Source organism: Filicampus tigris, chromosome 7 (genome assembly GCF_054856515.1).
Source record: "Filicampus tigris isolate MCC_2025a chromosome 7, RoL_Ftig_1.0, whole genome shotgun sequence".
Lineage (NCBI taxonomy): Eukaryota > Metazoa > Chordata > Actinopteri > Syngnathiformes > Syngnathidae > Filicampus > Filicampus tigris.
In genome coordinates this window covers 12,045,581-12,067,695 of record NC_141223.1, presented here as the reverse complement: position 1 = coordinate 12,067,695, position 22,115 = coordinate 12,045,581, and the positions used below count along the sequence as shown (strand labels likewise).

Sequence of the window (22,115 nt, the reverse complement as noted above, 5' to 3'; positions counted from 1 at the left end):
GATTTAGCAGACAATATACGTAGAATTGTTTGAGACCGTTAAAAAAAATAAAATAAAAAGATCAGATACTGAGTGCAAAGTTGCAAACAAATATTGCTCGACTTGAGCGCCGGCTAACTTTCAAGCAACTTGCCTTGATTTTTGCCACAAGAATATAGGACTTGTTTTGAAATTTGAAGGTTAATTTTTGAGCCTTTATACCCACTTCACCTACATGCTATGCTGTTGCAAGTAAAAATGGTTGGGAAAAAAAGTAGCCCACGAAACGCTGGTCGGCTGTTCTGTTGCTATTAGCTGTGACGCATATTCCCCAATGCATTTCATTTCCATTCTGTCAATAACATATTGATCTAATCAATCATCATTTAATTTGAAGCGTCTGCCTCCCAGCCTGGGGGGCCTTCACACATCTTCTCGTGTGTGTGCATGTGCGAGAACGAGAGTGAGAGCCATTTTACACTCGAGTCTGATCTGTGGCTTGTCGCAAATTTATTTTTAGTGCATAAAAATGAAAATGATGATGAATGGAAAGGGCGGGAAATGAAACCTCACTTTAAGATTTGGGAGGGAAATTATTATTTTATTTCATTTTTGCCCTGGCACTTAAATTAGAGAGATAATAATAGTGACAGGGAACCCTGTCCCGAAAGTACACTTAAACATGATGAAGACTTGATTAAGTCAAAGACTGCCTAGTGTACACTTCATGAAACTAATATTCACTTAAATGCTTTCACCACAAGTAAATAGTAGACCCTGCACCCCAAAAAAGCAAAGCTTCAAAGAGACCATCAACAATTAAGAGCCTCAACATTGTTTTCCCAACAATTTTACAACTGTCCTAATTACGATGTCAAGTTTTCTTACCCCAAGGATAAGAAATTATCGCATACTTTTCACACCCAACTTTTTATCTTCTTGAAATTAGCTAGTTTTGAGAGAGTCATCCTGTCTCATGCAAAGGGAGCCCGGGCTCACCCTGTCACCCCTCTACTGCTGGGACAAAGCTGGCCAGATGGGAAAAAAAAAATCAATTGCAAAGCAAACATGAGCCATGCCAAAGGTAGCATGGATGTTATTTTCCCTCGCGGAGGCAGCACTTCTTCATCAAATTACACTTGTTAGTTACACTGCAGATGTGTGTAGCACTATAGATCCACTACACAAAGACTGAAATATTTCATGATATTTTTCTCAAATGTGTGGTTATAGCCTTTAGCTAACCGAAAACCCAAATCATCCATCTAAAAAAAAAATGAAATGGGCTGAGGGAGAAAAAAACCCCTCAAAAACCTCATTGGTTGAGTAAATGTTGGTTCAAGGAGACAGTTTAAATCAATTAGGGTGATGGACTAATTTCATTCAGCATACTCATCTGTTGCTGAGAGTGGCTCTGCCTCCTCCTAAAGCCAAAAACGTGATCAACGACTAGTCGTAACGTCATGCTCAAAGCAGTAAAGTTGACTAGTCAACTATTTTGTACAACCCCTAGCCTAGTGGGTAATCACTGGTAGCCAACTATTTGAAAACAACACATTACAAAATATATACATTTTAAATAATGTGGATGGATGGTCACCCCTCCCCCCGCCCCCCTCCCCTCCAACAGATCGTACCACATGGTTGAAGCATAGACTAAAAGCATCATATCAAGCTGTATTCTTTTCCCACATTACCAGCCCGTCACCACAGCGCTCTCGTCTCATCTCAATGCTTAATGGAGCCTCGCATCGGTCTAATATCTGGAGGACGCGTTGTTTATCATTACATGTGGGATATGCTGGCCTACGCCGTTGCATTAGGCTAAATAAATGTACTTTTATGGATCATGCTCATGCTGCGTGCAGGGTTCATTGTCACCAGAATGACACTGAGAGGTGGTGGGGGTTGTTATTAAATCACTCATCCCTCCGCCGGGGGTCTGCCATTGCATATAAGAAATATATTCAAGGAATTATGCTCCCAAGGCTGGCTCGGGTGGAATAAATCCAGCGGCTGTCAGAGGGTGAGATGCCGCAGGAAGTGAGTTGAGGACATGGAGTTGCAGATCCCTTGGATGCCATCAATTTAGATGGGAATTATAAACAAAAAGATGTTATTATTCGCTACGGCACTGGAGGGCCAAGGCGGACCTTCAATGCTACTCGTGCAAGATTCTTCGTGTCCATCTCACTGGAGGAAGTGAGAGGGATATGTTGTTGAGGCGTGCAAACAGCTGTCAGCATTGACAGCGACGTGAGCAAACGAATGAGTGAATGACGTGCTGGCAGGACACACATTTGAATGTATTCATTTCAAAATGAAAATATTGTCTTGGAAACTGCTTTGAGATGTCATGCAGACCTTAACTCACTGATTACTCATTACAGCTCCGAAGGCGCTTTAAATCCCAGTATGGCATCAGACGTTTGGAGGAAAAGGGCTCAAACTGGGATCATGGCAACTGGGCAGGTTATTTTCTTCACACCAGTAGAGAATTGTTCAATTCTCTAAAAATAATAGGAGACACCATAAAATGCTTCTCGGTTTTTAATCCACTCCAACGACCTTGATTTGACATAACACAACAACTCAGCAGCAATTTAAGGTTTGCTTTTTATTTGCTTCTCAATAGGATTTTCATTCTGACACGACACATTGCCTACGCAGTACAGCTGAATAAAAATGCATGTGAGATATTCAAAAATATTGGGTGGATAAATTGGAAATATATGACATGCAGGGGCGGAGCCAGAACGTGGCTAATGGGTGGGCCTGGAAAAATCAGGGTGGGCCTGAATATTTCTCTCACTTCGCACAATCCTCCTGTCTCGACACATCGTATATTCAAATAAAATGACAAACCGAATAATATGAAGCTCAGATCTTCCTTAGACAACCACAATTATGTCATTCTTCATATTCAATAAAATTAAAACACACACACACACACACACACGCACACAAGGAAACAGAAATTCAAAAATAATTTAATAATAATTTAAAAAATTTAAGTATATATTTTTTGCTTGAATCTCACAGGGTGGGCAGTCTGTCAATCTGGGTGGGCCTGTGCCCAGGCACCATAACTCCGCCCCCTGGTGTCATGTGTCATCTTCCACACCGCTTATCCTGTACAGGATCGCGGGGAGGTGCTGGAGCCTATCCCAGCTGACAACAGGCGAAACTACACCCTGAACTGGTCGCACGCACAGACACCGTCACTGAGCAGGAACTCAGGCGTGTGTACCACGACACCATCAGCGACTTCTAAATAGGAAATACCAACTGAACCAAAACCACATATTCAAGATTCTTTCTTGGACAGAGATACTGAAACAATATAAGAGTCAAGTTTTAATTGACACGACCTTAAAAACTAATGAAGTCAACAAGACTCCAAAGAGGTTTTAGGCAGATACCTACCCACAGATCTGACACTTGACTTTAAGTGCTTCAGCCATCTTGGGCCACTTATGGTTTTAAACAGGAGTCTTTCTCTGGCATAGAGACTAAATAACCAATCCATTAACAGACAAAGCATAGAACAATAATCCCTAAAGGTTTTAAAGTCAAACCACAAATGTGCTTTGCAAGAATATGTTGTATGCAGGCCCACTAGTCGAAACATGGCTAGTGGCTGAGGGCTCAGGTAACGACCAATCACGGCTCACCTGTTTTCTGAAGCTGAGGCATGATTGGTTGTTACTTGAGCCCTGAGCAACTGTGATGTCATTTTTCAGTCAACAGAAGCGACAAAATGGCCGCCCCCCCTAAGATGGCTAAAAACATACGGATTTTGCTGCTTAACTCACATTCCACAAACGCAATATTCATCAGAATGCCGTGTTTAAAAGGGTGAAGGTGTGTAGAACATATTATTGCAAAGAATTTTTGGGGAGTTAACTTCCTTTTTAAGATCGGTAAACTAGCAGGGAATGTGCACTGAAAGACATGACAATAAACCTCGGGTACTTCCTGAGCTTGGTTATACAGTGGTACCTCTACTTACGAACATCTCGTCATACGAAATTTTCAAGTTACTAAACGCCTCAACAGGAAAATATTGCCTCTTCTTACAAAAGAAATTTCAGGATATGAAAGGTAAAAATACAGTATGGGCTGCTACTCGCAGCTCCGGAGTTTCCTGAACGCAACATTCTCAAAGCTGCAATGACATTGGCTATTACCTACCATCCTCCTGGCATCCCATTGGATAAGAGGGGCCTCTACCGTATGGGTCTATGTGTGATAGATAGACAGGTAGAGAGATATTTTCTTCCAGGACCAATTAATTTCGTAAGTAGAGGTACCACTGTACTGTATATCCTTTAAAATCAAACCTCTGCTTTACAGACTTAAAAAAATATATGGTATACAACCATATTTGCTAAAAAGACAATGGCAATGGGTCTTGGATGGTTCATTTGCTTTCAAAGCGATACAGTTGACGAGTGTATCACGATATGAGTTTTTCATAACAGTCGATGTCGATATTGATCAAAGTGTATATACATATTGAGGTAAAAGGATGAATTTAGGTATTTTATTTCAAAATATTATATTTCCCCCTAAAAGGAGGTTGAAATAAGTGTAAGAAAATCAAATTGGACAATTTAAAAATTAAATAAATGTCTTTTTAAAAATAATGTTCTTTTTAGGGTTGGGCAAATCACAGTGTGCGTATTTCATATTAGTCTGTTGATTTATTTAAGATAAAAGCAATTATACATTGGTTAAAAAAAAAAAAAAAACTAAAAACAACTATCAGGAGGAAAAATATAATTCAAAATATCTGGCAGTAAAACACGCTTTTGTGATCCAAATAGCGTTTCAGGTGCTTGTAAATGTGGCACAAATATAACGTTATCCTGGTGCCTCTGCCTACAGCACACAGAATGACAGGGTCAGGGTTTGCCTCCTGATTATTATTATTATTATTATTATTTTTTATAAATCGCTATTATAATGAGTGGAATTTCTATTGATATTGATCAGATGCGTAATCACGATGTATATTGATATTGAATTATTGCCCAGCCCTAAAAGCAACACAGCTATTTATGTGGCATGGAACAAAAATCCCTGAAAGTCTATGACCATAGTTGTCCGTCCCTTTGTGGAATAAGGCATGTCTAAAAAAAATTAAATATAAAAAACAATGCTAGGTCCTTGCTCAAATTAGACTAAGAAAATGTGGATTTACTCTATCCATTCTTTCCATTTCATTAGCCTACTGTCTGCCTCGGTTTTCAAAAAACTTAGAGCACAACAATTCACATCAAGTCATTTTCCTTGATTCAACCTTATTTACCATGATTACCATGACCTCGATGACTGACAATTTAAACACAACTTTAGCAGACACGTTGATGTTTTGCATTGAAATTGTGACAGTAAGTTTAAAATGTTTTATGCAATTATGCTATAAGGCTAATAATTTCTAATTGCAAGATGGTAATGTGAGAAGCTGTCATAAACATGTGGCGATTCACTCCTGCACCATCGGTGGAGTAAAGGGTTAATACAAAAAAACATAAAAGCAAGCAATCTGGAAGTCAGGATGTGCAAAGATCAACCTGCCGACAGCAGCAAAGGTGCCAACATCACAGCTGTGCACTGCAAAAAGCACATGTACACACACACGCACACACACGCGGACAAGGCTGTTGGCACACAGACATACACATAAATGTGACCCACCTGTCCCCGAAAGCAGTCAGCCAAAGGGAAAGTGCCGAAAGATGTAGTCACAAGTTCAGCTCAAATTTATGCATGAAATGTGCAAGTCATCCCTCAACTCACAGTCATAATTCCCCCCCCCCCCCCACCCCCCATTTCCACATGCACGCCATTGTTTACGACGTCAAGGAATCACATTCCATCCACTTCCAAATGTCAAAAGGTGTCTGGCTCATTTCCACTAATCTTTTTTTTCAACTATCAGCGAGGCTGCAGATTTCGCCTTTGGACATCGACTCCCAGAAATCACCTTCATCACTCTGATCTGTCTTCTGCATGATAAAAAAATAAACAAATAAATAATAATACTAATACAAAAATATAAAGTGTCAACATGTCATCCTCACAAGACATTTTACCCTCAAATACAATCAGCCCTACCCTCTGGGAGAAAAACACTATCTCCAGGCTATTTTTCTTCACCATCCACAAATTGATCACTGATTGACTCTGCACTGATATGGAGCTGTTGTGGGGCTCACTCATACTGATAATCGGGCATAATTTGAGCCTAACTGCCTCCTTCCGTTAAAAGTCAGCAAAAACCCAAATTATCGTGTATACCACACACTATGGGCAATATTCTCCCGTTTGCGCTTTTGGTCCTTTCCTATGCGTCATGCCTATGTGTATACTCCCAGGCAGACTTATTCCACAAATACCGCGCATAACCTGGGCATGAGTGTGCAAACACCAAAGAGGCGTGATTCGTTGAATTCTGAGGGAGACTGGCTGTAAATCACGGAGCTCTCCTTAGACTTGTGCATTGCATAGAAATCCTTGTCAAAAATAAAACACACTTAAACACTACTGGTGTAAAAAAAAAATCGATAAAGGAACAATCGACAAAAAGCATTTTTTTCATGTATAAAATCAATTGTAATTGAAGCGGAATACTGTTCTCATGACTGAATACATGTTTGGATGGCCATCCGTAAAAAACAAGGGCTTGCCTGCAGTTTCATGTACAGTATGTGAAATATTTATGAATAAAACGTGTCCACGTTCTCCCTCTGAATGAACAATAAACACGTTCAGATTCCCAAAGCTACATTTTTTTAAAAAACTTTATTAACATTTGCACATCCCACAAATAGTATTTTTACATCCAGGTGTAGCAGTGCGATGAAAGAACCAAACATCAATCTTCAACTTTGAATAACACACCGTGATGGCGACACACGAGGTTGTGACTCAAATGGACGTCATTTCCGCATGTTACTTTCAACTGTCAATAAATATTCATGTCAGTCACCACAGGAATGAAGCAGCCAGTGGCCTCTTCGCTCCAAAAGTATGCTTTTGTGCTGCGTTCTTTGAGCTTGTTTACCTCTGCTTGTGTATTTGCTGTACTACAAAGACCAGTATTACTTGCGGTTGAGCATGCGCAGAGTTTCCCGCTCGAGTCTGTGCGCCGCAGTATCTTTGCCTTTTTCGCCCTCCTCTGTTTCTTCTCCGTCCACCTCTCAGCAGTAATGGTAAGTACAGCAGCTTATGTTTTTATTTTAATGTATTTTCATTTTTTTATACAAAGCATTTTGATTAACTTTGATTAACGGTGAAATCCGACATACGCGGAAATTCAGGTTACATCGCCAGCGTAGGAAAGGAACTCGTTCGTAAATTGAGGACTTCCTGTATAAACTAATTATTAAATAGCTAACTCACATTGAACAATCACGATGTTGATAGTTGTTGTATTTGTGGGAGCGCTGTTAAAAAAAAAAAGGAAAAAAACTCCAAAGGCCAGTCTTGCCGACACCATGTTTGAAGCGGAGCTGTTCCTCATAGTTGTAGCAGAAAATGCCCATGGACTTCACCAATTCATAGCACAGCTAAGACACCACAATTGCCGACTCACAGTGATTTTGATTAGCTTGATTCAAATGTTTTGGCTCAGTCTCTCATACATACATTTTATAGCTTTCTTAGAGACGGTTACAATGTGTGGCAACATACTGTATGTTGTCACCACATTCGAGCTTCAAGTGCAATGTTGTGTTGCACATTTACGTGGTGCTGGAGTTTGGCCTCGGAAAAGTGCATTAAGTCGATGAGAGAATGAACGGAAAGCCACATCAGACAGGGAACACGAACATTTTAGGGTTGCTGAAATAGCAGACTTAAATTGATGGATGTGTTTAGCACATGGGAGAATAAAAGAGCGGATGGAAAAAAATCTATCCACACATACTGAAAGCAAGCAGTGCAGCAAAGAGACACATTTGAAAATGAAAATAATACATTGACGGGAATACAAAAAAACCCACAATTTATCCACACAAAACCTGAATTTGGGTTGTCGCTGTTGGTCTTTGTGATGCATCAAACCTTAGAAGCAGTATTATGCACCGCATAATTGTATTTCAAAGTCTGTGAGTTTTATACAGTCCCTCTACTTGATTTGTGGATGATTATTTTCAAAATGTTTTTAATTAATATTTTTGTTGATTATTTACTACACAATACATACCGTGATGTGTGTGTGTTTTTTTTACTCGTACACGATAAATTCACACAATTTGGAAAACTAAAACTAATAAAAAATAAACTAAAATGAGGCATTTCGAAAAAAGTAAACCTAATCAAAGCTAACAAAAATATTTTGTAAACTAATTAAAACTAACAAAATGTAAAAATGAAAACTCAAAACAAAATTAAAATGAACTATAATTAAAATGACCAAACTACTATAACTCATGAGTTAACTCAGGCATGAATCTGGCTAAGGATGGGAATTTGTAATTTGTGAATTTAATGACATGCCATTCATCAATCAAACTAGTCCGAGATTGTTCATTACAACAAAAAGGTTCAACTTACTGCCACAGCAGCAAAGGAATCATGCAAGTGTTTTTGCAGATGACTCGATAGGAGCATTCACACAATGAAAACGGCACAAAGAGAAGCTGATGAAAGAACGGCTTCATTAACGGTAATGAGCCTGCCCGAAGCATGGGCACACCCTAAGACTCTTTTTGTTGCAGCTTTGCAGATGGAAAAAAAAAAAACGGCGGGAATGAAAAGTACCAAGAGTCAGTTCACACTATGAGGCCGACTTATGACTTTGCTGGTGTCAAGTCACTCGTGTTAATTACATCAGCCTTCATCATTTGTCACAGGTATGGCATCATTTACACTTACGGAGAGGGAGAGGGGGTTGGAAAAAGCAGACTCATTAGGGGTTCATAACAACAAAATACTTAACTTAACATTCAACTTTAATGCTCGACTACTTTAACAAACAACCAACTGAAACAAAGGCTAACTTCACACCGCAGGCAAATGCGACCCAGATTGGATATTTTTGCACATATGTGACCTGTATCAGATTTTTTTATGAGAGTCTGAATGGCTTGATTACGAGTTTTTCAAATGCAACCTGGGCCACTTTCATATGTAGTCCTAGATTGGATACGTTTCAGATTTTTTGCAATTTGCCGCAGTCTGAACGGGCAGGTCGCATATATCCGACATTGACATCATCGAGACCCCAAAATGTGCTCTGCGTGGGTGAAGGGAGAGTGCTAGCAACGTGGCTAATGGGTGGGCCTGGAAAAATCAGGGTGGGCCTGAATATTTCTCTCACTGAACACAATCCTCCTGTCCCGACAAATCATATATTCAAATTAAATGACAAACCGAATAATATGAAGTTCAGATCTTCCTTAGACAAACACAATTATGCTATTCTTAAAATTTAATAAAATAAAAAAACACAAACACACGAAACACAAATTCAACAATGATTTAAAAATAATTCACTAAAAATGTAAAAAAAACCTCCCAAATACTGTATTTCTACCTCCTACCGAATCACACCACTGTAGAAATGCCCCAACATGCTGGACCACATTTACATCCGTAAACAACTTACATCGTGAGTGACGTCGTTTCTTACTCTGCGCATGCGGGTCACTTAGGGGAAGGATATGTTCACACAGCAGAGAGACCGAGGTCGCATTTAAGATGTAATGTGAACGCTTACACAAAAAACATCGGATTTGATCAAAAAATTTGAATCGAGCATTAAGAATTGCAGTGTGAACCTGTAGCCAATGTGCTGTTCAGAAAACGCATTTGAATATAAAAATGTCTAGCCTTGGAATTTGCTCTGAAGTCAAAACAAAATGGATGACTTCCTGTCCAATTTCATTCATGGGTCCTTGAGACTTTTTTTGTGTCCTGTGATGACACTAAGTAATCTGTGAAACTACTGTATGGGGGATTTCCAATGTTTTGTGGGGGTCATGTTCTGGATCCCTAAAATACATACAGTACATACATACAAAATACTGTACATACAAATAACGGTGTGTTTTTGGACATGTTGATGACCCCAATAAGGCCTTTCATAATTAAATGATTCCAGGAGGTCCTTCTCACCTGATACACACGCAAGCCCAAACTCATTGTAAGGCAAAGCCTTGAGTAAATAACATGTCTGCTGCAATTTGTTCTTTGGCGAGCCAGAGGACAGTCTGCAGTGCTAACAAAAACTGATGGAATGTGTGGCTCAATTAGTTTGGTTGTTTTCTCTGTTTTGGACTTTAATTTGATTCTGTTCTGGATCGTTGCTCTTTCCGACAAGCCACTGCATCTTCCAAAAAAATAACAGTTGCCATCGGACTTGGAGTTGTCATTTCTCAGGAAGGAAAAATACAGGAAGGGGTGGTGGGATATGAAACTATAAACCAGAGGGTGGGAGATTCCAGTCACATGACACAGACTTAAGTCTCCAAATTTAGGACTTGGGACTTGCTTGGCTGAAACTTACAAAGACTTACAAAAAGTATATAAAATGAGGATACGAAATGGTGAAAATCAACAATTGTCTCCATTCTCAAACACTTTTTGCATGTCTACTAAATATGTATTGAAACCACGGCCCTCTAAATATTGGATGCTACTTTATTCTAGCATCTCTCTTATGCCTATACATATGCCTACCCATTTTTCCACTTAAAGGTTCCAGTGGCTGAATAGTATTCCATCAGATCGTCGCAGGGCCTTTCTATGCCACGACGAAAGCCACTAGCTACTGGTTAACTCACAAGCTAATAGGAAAATGTAAACCAAGCAACTTGCAGTTGTGCTGGCTAGCCAGTAATGTGAACCAAGGTGTCACTGGGTGCAGTTTGAACCATACCATAAAAACAAAAAAAAAGGAAACTGACAGAGCTGGGCACTTGAGCCCTTTTTGCCACCCTTGACCAGGGTACCCTTCCGGCCGCGACCCTCCGGCCATATTCATAAACATTGTCGGCCCCTGCCCCGTTCGGTCCCCCCCCCAAAAAAAGCGTACGTGATTGACGTCGCCGCGGGAGAGATTCTAACGGCAGAGGCTTTTTAAAGATCATTAGCTGGATGATTTACAATTCGAACCCGCTGTGGACACGCTTCAAATGCACTAGTAGTACTTACCCAGCTGTGTGTGCTTACTTGCATTGCGAGCCCCGGGGTTGGATTTGTCCTATTCTACAATTATTTGGGTCCAACAGACGGCCAGAAGTTGCGTGAAACAGTGGCATTCCAAGTCGGGGGGCGTCGCTTCAAAAGGACAGCGACAACAATGGATATCGTGCCTGCTACAACCATAAAGGGTTGAATGCGAAAACGATCTGGAAGGTGGCGGCTAAGGGGGGACGTGGGTGAGTAGCTTCTTTTTACACATACGCCGCTGCCAAACTAGTTTGCTTTGCAGCAGCAACGAGCTGCGTGGTGCATTCTCTCCTCCGTGTGGGAAACTGTATGTCATCGCAACATGTGACGTAATGGACCGATCAAAGCAGCAACAATTCCTGACGTGTGCGCGGCATGTGTTGCAGGCCTGTCGCCAATAGCACAATGTGTCGGTCATGTGAATCAATGCGGCATTTGTCGCTCTCGCCGTTGCGGGAGTAGAAAGAAGCCTAAAAAGAAGCCTTTCACCGAGTAGGCTGAGATGAACTTTGGCCGCCTCGCGAGCACGCCACACGCATGAGGGCTAATTAGTGGGCCGGACTAAAATCCAATTCTGACCATGCTTAGTCCAGCCCCTTTTTTTTAATTTGTCAGCAGCCACATGGGCATCCAGCCGGGCTGGAGGGTCCGACCTGTCCGGCCCAGGGACGGACTGCCCAGCTCTGGAAACTGAAATGGTAAAAACGAAACTTAAATTGTAAAAGCAATTTAATACTTTAAGCCCACAATTCAGTACTATATAGTTCTCAATGTTTGTGAACAGGGCAACTAACTAACAGAAGGTCAGATAGTGAATGCAAAATGGCTAATGTGCAAATACTGTTGTGACTCGTATGACTTATGACTTTCTTAAAAGCAAGTCAAGTCTTGCTTGAAATTTAGTGTGAACTCGACTTAAACTGCTTGATCTGTGCCTGAGACACTTCGGAGTGGACTTGGTTGAAAATTGAAAGTGTGACCTGCATATCACTCCCACCTCTGCTATACTGTATGGAGATGTAATGTAATAATCAAACTCTATTTTTGTCTCGCGGGCTGCAATGTGTCAACAGCAGCTTTGCCTTTGGGATTGTCTGTTTGAATCTGGTCACTGGCGAGAATGACGTGTGTGTGCGTGTGTTTGGCGGGTGTTGAACAGCAAGCGTCTCACCAATCATACCGCCGATTACGATGTCAGATTAATCCTGGAGGGGATGTGTGTCGCTCAATCACTGAAGGGAATGTTCAAGGCCGACAGAGACCTGTTACTAATGTTTATTCAAAGCAGTCTTTAATCCAAGAAATGTCAGTTATGTCAAATTACAGCAAAGATATTCGCAGTCGCTGTGTTTACAGATTCTAAGTTACAAACTCAGACCTTTATTAGAAGTGAGTCACACAGTGCTCTTTATACACTCTCAAACGTTTGGGTGCAGGGACCCCTTAAAAGAGGAGACATTTTTCCAAGTACTCTTCCTCCACAACTGAAAGCCAATTAAGCATAACTACCACATGTACCCCTAAATGCCATAGGAATTAAAATATTTGCATTAGTTTACATTCTAGTAGTTTCAAGAAACTAAGATGCTATTACAAAAACAAATGGGTTTTTTTTTCCAAGAAAAATAATCTATGAAAATAGATTTGTTTTTTTCATGATAAAGATGTATCATGATATTAAAATCAATGTTAAGATTTGAAGTGCATTTCCAAAAATACTTTATTCTCCTAATATTTGCCTACTATCCTGGAAAAGATAGCTTTATTCTTCAAACAATTGAACTAATAGATGTAGAGAAAATACCTGACTTCTATCCTTGGAAAAAATGGGACTTTATTCCTGTAATAATATGAATTTTGTCTGAAGCCCAGTTTGAGAACAACTTCTCAACACCATTCATCTTCCCGTTTATTTGGATCGCAAAACATTTTTCCTCTCATATAAATATCGTCATTTCCATAGTTAAAAGCGAAATGGAAAAACATTAAATCACAAAAATGATCATAATAGTGTCAAAATGAAGCCATAATACAAATATATTTGGCACCACACATTGCATCTTATGCATGTAATTCAATCATATTTTTAACTGCCAAACAAGTATAAAAATATGTTGACTGCGAACAGCAAAACCTTAAAAAGTCACTTACACATACACACAGAAATACAGAGGCATAGTAGGTTTAAGTGTTCATCAAAACTGAGGCAGTTTTACTCCCAGCAAGTATGTCTGTATTTTATCAGCATAACAGTATAATTGCCAAAGTCAATTTTGAACGTTTTTGGGAAACAAGGGGGACAAAACACAAAAATAAACAATAACACAAAAACAAACAGGAAACGTTCGGTTGCCTCAATACAAACTCTGCAGATTACCATGATTTGGGTGACTGACAATCACAGACATAAAAAGAAAAAAAAAAAAAAAAAACAAGGACAGTTTTTCAGCAAAATGAACAATCTGGGCTTACACTATGATAGTATTTAGAAAGTTACATATTTTTGGAAGTGGTACTTGGTGTCAAGTAAGTAAATACATTTGAGAACCGCTGCCTTAGAGGTTCAGTCACTCTGACAATTTATCACAGTGTTGCCATCATCCAAGCCGACTACAAGCTTCAGGGACGTGTTAGGTTGTTGGGTCAGGAGGCTTTTACGTCTGTTTCCACTCAGATTTGTCAGTAATAAACAGATACCCTTGGGTGCAATTGTCTTGGCGAGACAGTTCCTTCCCCGACCCTTCCGTCGGATCTCTGGCTCTCTTTGCCGCAATATATTTTTATTCACGCGGCCCAGGGGTTAGCCTTCATCGCCGTGTTGTCATATTCAATTAGCCAGAGGACTCACGTCAATATTTGTCTCACTTAAGCAGGTGTCACTAACCACGCTGAAATGGCACACCTGCTGCATGTGCAGCTGAGGGGAAAAGCGTAGGTCATGGGTATCCAAATTGCTAAGACGCATACATAAAAATTGAAAGACGTAAGGGCCACTTTGACAATCTTCTTTGTTTAATTTTATATTTCAATGCTAGCTATTTAAAAAAAAGAGACTGTGAACCTATAGAGCGTCAGTCAATTTAGAGCATTCTGACTGATCTTTCCAAGGCTCACAGATATTGTGTTTTAAGACTACATAAACACATAAACTACTAAATGGAAGATTAGACTATTTTCTTTCACTTCACACACAAAAAATTTTTTTTCCACCTTATTCCATTTTTTTATGTAATCCGAAGTAGAACATGGGTCGGCTACACCAAAATCACCTATTTTGTACCAAAAAATGCCCCCAAAAAAGCTTTTTGTGAAAAAATATATTTTCTAAGCATATAATATTTGCTAATATTTTTTGCGTTACTAATGCCTAAAACCAGGTATGTCCAAATCCGGCCCGTGTACAAATTTCTACAGGCCAGCAGCCCCCGGCAGTAGTTTTGACCACAGTACAAAATACACATGTAAGAAAAAAAAAAAAAAAAAAAAAAGCCATTTTATATTTAACCACCAGATGACAGCAGACCTGTGGAGCGCTTTGCCTCTCTTTAACAATTTTATGATTATTTTATGTTTGACAAACTTTACAAACTATTTTCACGCTATTTAGTAGTAGTATTTAGTAGTGTGTGTGCATGCCATGCATAAGTGTGTGGGTGTATGTGTGTGCATGTATGTATGTACATTACGTCAGCACTTCTACTTCTAAATCTAAATCATCTCCATCATCTTTTCTCTCTTTTATAACACTCTTTGAAGTAGATTTAACATGATAAAAACACCTTTATCAATCACAAGCTGCTTGTCATGGTCAAAATTCCAGAGAGGCTGTGATCTCACCCAAAAGAGACCCAATGCTGCCCTCTGCTGGCCATAGTTAGTGTTTTGTTGCTTGTTTTTTTTATTTACTTTCCCAACTTAATGATCAAACCAGAGTTGACCAAGACTTCGTTCCGCACGTTCCAATAATAAAACGTAGTTAACAAAGTTGTCGTCGCTCCTTGTTAGGATTCCCGTTGGCGACATTGCGCATCAAGAGTCAAACATGCTAAAACCTATTCACCAAGCAATTATATTAGTGTAATACAGGAGGTCCTCAGATTACGAACGAGATCCGTTCATACGCTGACGTACCTCATATTCTTTTTATTTCACTGATCACCACGTTGTGTGTGTGTCACTTATTTTTGTTTGATATTTTTTCTTCATTTGGCGGCGTGTCAGCTCGTGCATCGCCTGCGTGTGAAATGAAAATTACGTTCTCAACGCCAGTTGGCTGTTGCTAATGAGGGACGAGCTGGGATCACGTGGGTCCATTAAATATGCAGGGCGAGAACTCTGGGATGGTCAAAGAAAATCTTACCCATTCACGTTTTACTTTTTTTTGTTTTTGTTTTTAATCCGGAATGCCCTTAGATGCCATAAAATGGCTACAAACCCCCCAGTGTACATGCAAAAGCAGCACAGTTGGTCCAAGGAAGTTGTTATAGTTACCCTTGGACCCTTGTTGTTCATGAAAACTATGAATAATTGATGCTCATTTTGATGGCCATGAGATTAACTTTTTTTAATATATATATTTTTTTTCCAGTAAAAAAAAATGAATAAAAAAAGAAGCAGGTGATTTCATTAGAAAATCCAAATAAGCAAGAGATCAAGAAAACATAAGTGGGGTTTACTGTGAATAATGGGAGCCATCTTCAAAAAACAAATAAAATAAAATAGGAAATAGGTGAATCTGCATCAGTTTGAATCTGTGATGCGGAGGAGCTAAATTTAGCCTGGATTATTAGCACTCCAACTACTCGTGTCGTGTCCAGGTGTGTCTCATCAGTTTACTTGAATTTTGTTCACTGTTTTCTCTCATTCGGAATATTAGAACGCAATATTACAAAACCCAAAAGTTCATACTACACACACCACTGAGTTTGTATTATTTAAAAGCCCTTAAAGGGGAAATCAACCCAAACACATTTTTTTCAAGAATGTGTTCCCGGCAGGCTCACTAGTTGAAACACGGCATTCTGATTAATATTGCATTTGTGGAATATGAGTTAAGCAGCAAAATCCACCCTTTTTGAGCCATCTCAGGGGGAAGCCATTTTATCATGTCTGAAAATGACATCACAACTGCTCAGGGCTCAGGTAACGACCAATCACGGCTCAGCTTCAGAAAACAGGTCAGCCGTGATTGGTCGTTACTTGAGCCCTGAGTAATGTTGATGTGATGTTATTTCAAGTTGACAGAAGTGACAAAATGACTGCCCCAGAAATGTCTAAAAATGGGTGGGTTAACTCTTATTCCACAAACTATAGCATAGGGCATGCTCTTGAAAAAAATATGTTTTGGTTGACTTCCACTTTAAATGTTCCAATCACTGCAAAATAAACTAAGTCAATCTCACAGGTTACTTCATTAGGCACATCAGTGCCATCTGATGACATGGGAGAGGCAACATATAGAAGCAGCACTCTAAAGTTGCAGTACTGCAAACTGCAAATGCAATCATAAACATGTTGAGTTAATTAGCCTTTTTGCTATGTGTCTCATTCCATCCGTTTTGGGCCAGCTCTCCAGGCTTCTTGTTCAACGTTCAAGAGTGTTGAATCTTTTAGTCTGAATCTTGGCGGGACCGGGCTTGCACTTGTTAAACATCTCTGCATTATATATGAAGAAAAGCCACATGGTTTCAGCAGAAAGATGATTTCCTGGTAGCACACACACACACACACACACACCCCTACACACACACACTTTTTAGTTATTTATTTTGTTTAAGTTGTTGGCCTTGGTCGACTTCTGTCATAGCTACCACCTCTTGACTGAATGATGGCTTAAATGGGCTAACGCCTCAAATAATAAGAAAAAAATGCCAAGTTGAAAAAAAGGACACTGCTGGTTATAAAAACGTATTTTTTTGGGTGCACAACCCTTAAAAATAACTATGCACCTACATGGTACCCAAGCAACAGGACTACAAGTCTACAATGCCAAGTAGAACCTCGAGAAACAATGAAATTGAATTCTGGATGGACTTGAAGAACACCTGCAAAAAACAACCCAAGCGCTCTTATGTGAACTAATGTGCCTTAATTGCACATCCAAGCCACTTTCATTGTGCATTTAAGTGTTTGGCGGTGTGGAATTAAGTGGAAAATAATTGGTTGTGTGTCCGGGCTTTTCGATACACATTTCCATCGTTCGTTCCATAATGAGCAAGTTCATAAACTCCAGACTGGAGCAGCAGGTCAAAAACACACGAATTGGTAATAATTGTAATGATATTACGACCCGTAATGTATCGTTTTTGTTCGATTTGGATGAAAAGCAGCTGTTTATCAGCACAAACACGAGAGTCCACAGTACTCGCACTCACCAGGAAAGCAGCGGTACGTTCCGCGTCTCTTCGCCGGGTACTCGATCGGCTCTTGTGCGGACCTCCGCCGCCGACGCCGCTGCCGTCACGTCCACCCTGCAGCCGAGAAAATCTACACAGGAGTCCGAAGGTGCTCAGCGGGCGACAGCATCCATTCCCGCAGTAGACGAGCTCTCATCCACTTTGGGTCCCGTTGGTGCGGTTTCAGTTGAAGTCCGCTCAGTAGTCAGCTTCCGCCGCTGCAGCCCGCTGGAGTCCCTCTGCAGGGTTGCATCCCAGCAGCTGACTGACTGACTGAGGGTGGGAGGGATGGTAGGACGGTGGTCCTCCCCACTCTGCAAGTGAGGGTGAGGAGTGGCATCCCTCACAACACCTATGGCCACTCACTTCTTATTGGCACCGCAAGATTTTAATGTTGATGATGGGGTCTTTAACCAACATGAAGCGATAAACATGCACGGTTTAATGCAATTATTATGTATTATGTATATCTTTATTTCTTTTGAAATGACATTGTAGGGCTAACTGGTTTCCAAACGAGAGCTACTCTAATTAGTTGTAGTACAATAGCAGCGAGTATAATTTAGAACTTTAGAAGCAATGTTATTTGGAAGCATGCATTATGACCGAGGTTATTAAATTAACGAAAAAAAATCAAACTAAAATTGAAAAAAAAAACAAAAACAAAAACATTTTCGTTAATAAAACAAAAATAAAAGCATCTTACGTTTATAAAGTTAACTAAAATTAACTAATTATAGCGAAAATGTCCTCTTTTTATCTTTGCCAATTCATATAATGTATGAACTTTCCGATTTTTAATGTATTCATTTTGGTATTGAACATAGCTAAAGAAGAACCGTTACCGTCTACTTTATTACACATTACTTAGCGACCTTTTTATTTTAAATCTATATCCAATGATAATAATAATAATAAAAAGAAGAAGAAGAAGAAGAATACAAACCAACAACATTAGCCCCCGGTTGCTAGCATGACTTTGGCCCAATCCCAATACCCACACTTGCACCCTGCGGTCCTCACTGAAGTGTATATGTAGTCGAAGTGCAGGTAGTGTTCAACAGTGTAGGTTACAGGTGTACAAAAATTGCAGAATTGGGAAGGTCCATGTGACGTCATCTTACAGGGGCGTAAGGCGATAGGACTTTCGACAACACGGGGCACGGTTGTTGTTTTGGCAATTTTGCTGTTTAAAATTATATTAAAACTTCAAGAAGAAGTAAGAAAGTAAAAATTTGATTCGGACTTCCAGTCAATATTGTGGCAATTTACGGCTTCTGCACGATCTGTGGCGTATGCACAGAAGGTCGCTAAGTACGGCAAAATACATAGATGAATTTAAAATATCAATTGAATTTAATTACACATATACAAATGATAAACTATGTAATTCGATATTTACACTTGAAGACAATTTTTTGGGACACAGGAATTCCACTGAATTTCGTCAGATTGCCGCTTGGTAAAATCTGCAAAGAATTGTGGGTAATATGCTTCAGCTGAGGGGCCACTGATGCGGGCTTAGGTGAAGTGTGGAGCAAGGACGCAAAAGGAGCGGGGCGGCGAAGCACTTCTGAGAATTGAGACACTCTACACACTCGCGGCCTCGACGGGAACGCGCAATTCAAGTGTTGGTATTGGGATTGGGCCACATTCATAATGGAGGCTTAAGGCCTAGATAGACCAATCCAACGTTGGCCAACTGTGACCGACGCTTACCCCGTGTGGCATCGTGCCGACTGTCGGCACGTCATGCTGGAAAAATACACCGCAATGACAAACAGTGACTCATTAAAGTACCTTCTACGCATGCATGAGATGTAATACCCCTCCATACCATCAGTGGCGGTAGTCACTATTCCTCATGGTGAGAAAATGCCAACCGGAAAGCTATTGGCCGGGGGCATATTATAAAAACGTATACGATGCATTCAGCTACATTTTTCGCTCACAATGAACTCCCCTCAAGTTCTTGACACAGTATCATGAAATACTTACATTGTCAACCCTCAGTCTTGTACTTGAAAGAAGACTAAGATTTTATCCGGATTTGTCACTTCCCATTTGTGCCCCATGCGCTTGTTCGCTAGTTAACAGCTAATAAGAGTGACCAAATGTCATGACTCACGACGCCGATTCAACATGCTGAAACGCCCACCAGATGCTTCCTGAAAAGGTCCGATGTTACGACCATGTTCGCAACATCAATCAGACGGCGCAATCAGATGCCCCGACGCTTACCGAGGTCCGACATCGGATTGGTGTATCTAGGCCTTTACTATTACGCTACATTGATCAGACTGAATTATTTTTTTTAATGGAATGTACAATCAATTAAAAAAAATAATTAAAAAGTGGTGCCTCCCACATTCCCAAATCATGATTTTTATCTTATTTGAAGACTCTAATTTGTCCATAAGCATGAATGTGAGCGTAAATAGTTATTTGTCTAAATATACAATAAATCCATTATTTTATGCAAAATCCAGACTGTGTGTAGCCATTTTTTTTCTTTGATTAAGGTCAAACATGTCACATTATTCCATTATAAATGAAACATTGCTGCTGCACAAATGCTGCGACCTTCAAATTACACTCTGTAGGCATAACACATGGTTTGTTTGTGACACTGCACTTTAAAAAAAAAAGAAAAAAATGATTCCTAAATGAGTCACAACAGGATGAGCACTGGCCGCAGTGTAATCCAGGCTCTTAAAAGTGCCAACATGTCTTTTAATGCTCTCTTCTTTAGGGATTGGAGTGAATTCACTACTATTTGCTAACTGACCGATCCATATTGGATTTAGTGTCTTTGCTGGACACTTTGCCAAAACTCCTGAGAAATGTAACAGCGACTATGACATATTTTTATTTATTTATTTGTTTATTTATTTATTAATTATTTTAATCATTGAACATTCCATCTTCAAATTACCTAACATTGTAGAAGGTAAATCTCAAGTGTTGAACAATTTCTACAGGAATTAGCAAGAGAAGTGTCGGGGGGTATGAATTTCTTGTGGGTGGGTGATATTAATCAGGCACTTTGAAATTATTACGTGGATGACAGGTGAAAGCTTTGTGTAACCTTCCTATTAGCATTAAACACATTTGGATCCCACGATGTACGATGATAAAATAATGGGAGAGGGTTACATGAAATATGTCTGCAAGTAATTTTAGGATTAAAGTATGCTAATGTGAATGCTGACATGATGCGGGTTAGTAAACTGCTAAAATGGCATTAAAGGCCTTAGTACTGGTCAGAGGTGGAAAAAAACACTCATCTGCTGTACTTCAGTAGAAGTACAGAGACTTGTGGGAAAAAAAAACATAAAAATAGACAAAATGTATTCAATGAATGTCAAAATTCCCACGTGAACCTAAATGCAACAGTCAAGCACTGCCTCCCTCGAGAGACTTGTAACATAATTGAAAATGTGCAAAACTTTTTAACAAGATCCTGAATCCAGTCATGCTCGTAATAGTCTTGCAAAAATACAACTTTATTTTCAAAGTATTGTTAGTTCATTTTCATTTCAGTGTGACCTTAATATTCTTTTGTGGACTCTGCAAGCTGGAGTGTCAAATTCATTTTCATCACAGGCCCCATTGTAGTTAGTTTCCCACAGAGAGATGTTAAGACTGTTAGAATCATATGAATGTAAAACCTCATCAAATAATTACGCAAATTACAGAATTACCCTTCCATTTCATTGTTATTGGATGGATGGATGATGGATGGATGGATATGAACAATTGAAATTGAAATCATAGTCACAGAAAATATCGAGAGGAGCCAGATGAGGTGGCTTGGGCATCTGGGTAGAATACCGATTGGATGCCTCCCTGGTGAGGTGTTCCGGGTAGAATACCGATTGGATGCCTCCTTGGTGAGGTGTTCCATATACGTCCCACTGAGAGGAAACCCTGGGGATGATATGCTGTCTCCTGGCTGGCCTGGGAAAGTCTCTGGATCCCCAGGAAGAGTTGAACGAAGTGGATGGAGAGAGGAAAGTCTGGGCTTCCCTGCTAAAGCTGCTGCTATTGTGACCCGACCCCGGATAAGCGGAAGAAAATGGATGGATGGAGTCATAGAAAATAGTTATAACCAAATATTAAAGTGCACAACCTTGGTTCAATTCACATTAAGAATGGATTAGGTAGAAGAACATTTTTGAAATATCTGTAAAAAGTGAAGAAAAGTTGACATTTTGGGACGGATCTTTTGCCCAAAAGAAAAGGGCACCTCAATTTCAAAAGAAATATGAAATAGACACACTATTTGTTTTAGTGGGCCACAAAAAAAAATTATGTGGTGGGCCAGATCTGGCCCTTGGGCTTTAAGTTTGATAGCTGTACACTCCCTTTTACCTTTGCGTCTCTTCCAAACACATCAGAAGAGTCGCACAGTGGCACTCTGCTCTCTCACCGCCCGTCGTTAACGCTTGCAGACTGGCGCACATACTGGAGATCTGTTCCCTCTGTTTCTGGTATCACTTAACAAGTTCTCATTGCCTCCTCTTGTATCTCAGTGTTTGACTGACATCATGGAGC

General features: G+C 39.9%; 1 protein-coding gene across 1 annotated transcript in view; it reads right to left on the bottom strand.

Annotated features, from left to right (window-relative positions):
* cntn5 (contactin 5) overlaps positions 1 to 17,795 on the bottom strand; it is a 149,439-nt gene extending 131,644 nt beyond the window's left edge. Inside the window, exon 1 of the mRNA XM_086035500.1 lies at positions 17,538 to 17,795. The gene's annotated coding sequence lies outside the window, so the exon portion shown is untranslated. The remainder of the gene's footprint in view (positions 1 to 17,537) is intronic.
* Between the last annotated feature and the right edge of the window lie 4,320 nt (positions 17,796 to 22,115).